Source organism: Oreochromis aureus, linkage group 4 (assembly GCF_013358895.1).
Source record: "Oreochromis aureus strain Israel breed Guangdong linkage group 4, ZZ_aureus, whole genome shotgun sequence".
In the NCBI taxonomy this organism is placed as follows: domain Eukaryota; kingdom Metazoa; phylum Chordata; class Actinopteri; order Cichliformes; family Cichlidae; genus Oreochromis; species Oreochromis aureus.
The window spans coordinates 31,652,408-31,656,107 of record NC_052945.1 but is presented as its reverse complement, the minus strand read 5'-3'; the positions used below and the strand labels follow the sequence as shown (position 1 = coordinate 31,656,107).

Below are 3,700 nucleotides of genomic sequence, written 5' to 3'. Positions count from 1 at the left end.
ATTAAAGATAAGACCAAGATTTTGATTAAATACAGTAACTGTTGTCTGTGAAAGTTCTCAGACATCCAGGCCATGCTAATCTAAGGAGCTTGGAAAGAAGAGTGACTGGACTGGACATTTCCCCTCCTAAGACGCTTCTTCAATTCTAAGAGCAATTGGTGGAGAGTCCCAAATATTTGAGCCCTACTGGGAGTGTTCTTAAGAGGGTTGCTGACCCACTATTGTGTTATTAAGATGGTGCTGGCGTGTGTGGCTGCTCATCTGTCACTCCCAAGATTGTTTCTGTTTATATTGTTTCTGACTTGTGTCATTCACGAAACAAATTCTCTGCTGAGGTCTGATCGCAAGACACTACTGGACCTCCAACTATATGTCCAAAATATTATTTTGTTTGGAGCTGGTGGGCAGCAACCCTTGCCTCCAATTGTATCGGAAATCCCAGGTTACCTGTACCGGGTTCACACACCACCTTACCGGCGAAAGCGTCATCGTCACCGGGGTAAACGAAGTGGTCAGCTAGTGATGCTGAAGGTTTCCCTAAGGAATTTTTCTGCTGTTTACCAGTGGATTGTTGCTATTTTAACTCGCCACAGACTTCAGGCAGAGGTGGAGGCACAGCGACTATTTACCAAAAGGATTACAAATGTAAGCAGTGCTTTCTACAGCCTTCATTCTCCAGCTTCGAATTTACCTGAGGTGAGTCGCACAAACCCAGTTTTCTGCGCTGTCATCTCTTGCCCCCCGAAAAACAAATTAATGCATTTATGACTTCTAGGCTGGACAACTGTAATCTGTTATTATATATACATTGTGTCTTTAAGAAGTCTTCATTTAATCCAAATTCCTGCAGCAAGAGTACTGACAGGGACTAGAAAGAGAGAGTATATTTCTCCTGTATTGGCTTCCCTTTATTGGCTCACTGTTAAATCCAGAATTCAAAATCCTGCTCCTTACATATAAGGTCTTAAATAATCAGGCCCCATCTTATCTTAATGACCTTGTAGTACCATCACCCCATTAGAGCACTTTGCTCTCACACTGCAGGATTACTTGTTGTTCCTAAAGTATTTAAAAGTAGAATGGGAGGCAGAGCCTTCAGTTTTCAGGCTCCTCTTCTATGGAACCAGCTTCCAGTTTGGATTCGGGAGACAGACACTATCGCTACTTTTAAAATAAAGCTAAAACGTTTTTGCTAAAGCATATAGCATACAGGACTGGATCAGGTGACTCTGAATCCTCCCTTAGTTATGCTGCAATAGGCTGATTCCCATGATGCAGTATTTCTTCTTCACTCACTTTTCTCCTGTCTCCCAAAAGGTTGATTCTGTTCATCTGGACGTAACATTTTCAGCGGCGCCTTTGCCTGATGAGTTAGCCACTCTGTGTTGTCCCATCCGCTTCGCCAGAGGTTGTTTGGTTTCCCAAATGTATAAATCATATTACTCTGTTTGTGTCAGGGGACCCGATCCTTGGGGCAGACTACTTTTTGTTTCAGCATTTTTTGGGATTTAAAAGCCACAGAGACGCGGTGTTTACAAAAAAAATGCATCTCAACTCTTCAAATACTCCTGACACATACAGGATGACTAAGGGTTTTCGCTTAGGCAGCAGATGTCCTTCTCTCCTGAATCGGCTGGAGCTATTCTTTAGGTGCCTTCCCAGCTTTGACAAGGGGACATACATCTTGATGTGATGTCCTTCTGCTTCCCTGGCCGCTGTGTCTGTGGGGATGGTGTAGTGTCACTCTGTTGTAGCGTCCTGATGACACACAGTTTGTGCTCCAGTGGATGATGAGAGTCAAACCTTAAATACTTATCTGTATCCATAGGCTTACGGTTTACAGCAACTTTTAAATGTCCCTCATTACTGATGGAAATCTCACAGTATAAGAAAGCTTTTCATATTCTCCCTGTCCGAAAGTCTCCTTATATTTCAATCGCATCGCTATAAGTGCAATGTTACTGTTTGCTGCGGTGATGACGTCACATGCTTTTATGACGGTCCTGCCGTATCACGAGTCCGAGGAGCGCTAGGTATGTTTTTCTCAATGAGTGCGGGGGAATAGCGATCTCCAGCCGTGTGCGTTCCTGCGCAAATGTGAGTCAAAATCCCTCCAGTTCTACGAGTCTATTTCCACTTATAGCACGTACTTTGATGTTAAGTACAGGGGGTTTATGCTAGGACATTTATCGAGATTGGTAGAGGCATGTGACTTACCACCGTAGCCTTTGTTGCGGGTTAGATCTGTGCACCGCAGTTGGGTTATTTAGTCACTAGAGGGCACTGAAGACCATGTAATTGCTGACCTTTCCTAATTTGGGGGCATTAGGTCTTTTCTGTTGCCTGAGATATGCAGATATTCTTGTTTCCTGCCTGTTCAAATGGGATTGTGGGACTTTCTTATGTCAGAGCATTCAGCTGATTATATATGTAACAGTTCATTATATTGGCGCGATGTTGGGAAGTGATGATTGTTATATTTACATGTGATAATTGTTTCTCCTTGTTTCTTGTTATTCAGAACCACACGCCTGTCCGCCCCTCCCACACTTGTTAAGTATGCCTACTGCTGTACTGTTGAGCTGCTGTTAACTTTCATTAAAGTATATCCGGACCTCACTCTCTGTGCCCCACTCTCTGACCGGAGTTTAAGTCCTGAGGGAGCTATCATCCCAGCATCCCAGAGATAACTCTCTAACACTCCCTGTTGAATTTGATGTATTGGTCCACTGAGTTAATGTGATTTATGAATTGTGGTATGTCCTGAGATTTGATTTTCACCCAGGTGTTATCCACATACCTGAACCAATGATTTGGTGGTGTTCCAATGTAGCATAACAAAGGCCTCTTTTCAAGTTCTTTGTACATTCCTACAAATCCATTCTGATAGTTTCAGCAGTCTTCCTCCAGGAATTTCCTGACATTTGTGAGTCCTTATAATTCTTATTATTCCTTAATTATTGTTCATTATGTTGACACAATGAATGTAATTCTTTCACTGATAAATCTAAAATTTACCCTGTGGTGGGCTGCTGACCTGTCTATGACATTTTCACAAATGAAAACCATGTGGCGTTAATAAATAGCCAGTGTTGGGAAGGTTACTTTTAAAATGTATTCCACTACAGAATACTGAATACATGCCCCAAAATGTATTCTGTAACGTATTCCGTTACGTTACTCAATGAGAGTAACGTATTCTGAATACTTTGGAATACTTAATATATTATCATGCTGTTTACAACTACATGAATGTCCTATTGCTGTGATTTATTACTGTTACTGAAGGTACGTAGTACAAAACGTAGTAAAGGGACCTCTGGCTAATACGTCTGGTTCCCTGTCGGGCTGGTAGCCGAAAACTAGCTTTACTTTGTTGTCTGGGTCAACTTTGCTTGCGGGAGACAGAGAGAGGCGTTGAAAGGCTGCTCCAACGAAACTTATTTTTTTCCGGAGGAAAACACGAACACAGTGTACAGTTGAGTCTTAATAGCTTACTTACAAATGGGCTCGTCAGGCACTCTTCTTGGCTGCAGTGGTTATTATTATATTTACATGCTTCCAGCTCCCGTTTTTGCTCCGTGACAGCTCGGACTTTTCCTTTCTCTCCCTCCCTCGCTCACAGACACATAACGGGTATGGTAGTCCATTCTCCCTGCAGCACGGACTACACTGCCCATCAGGCTACATTCTTTAGGGC

At 42.7% G+C, this 3,700-nt stretch overlaps 1 long non-coding RNA gene across 1 annotated transcript; it reads left to right on the top strand.

Annotated features, from left to right (window-relative positions):
* The first annotated feature begins 2,062 nt into the window (after window positions 1-2,062).
* Window positions 2,063-2,619, top strand: LOC120439748. The gene is made up of 2 exons (XR_005612725.1): window positions 2,063-2,097; window positions 2,522-2,619. It is a non-coding gene; the product is annotated as an uncharacterized LOC120439748 (long non-coding RNA).
* Window positions 2,620-3,700: the final 1,081 nt, after the last annotated feature.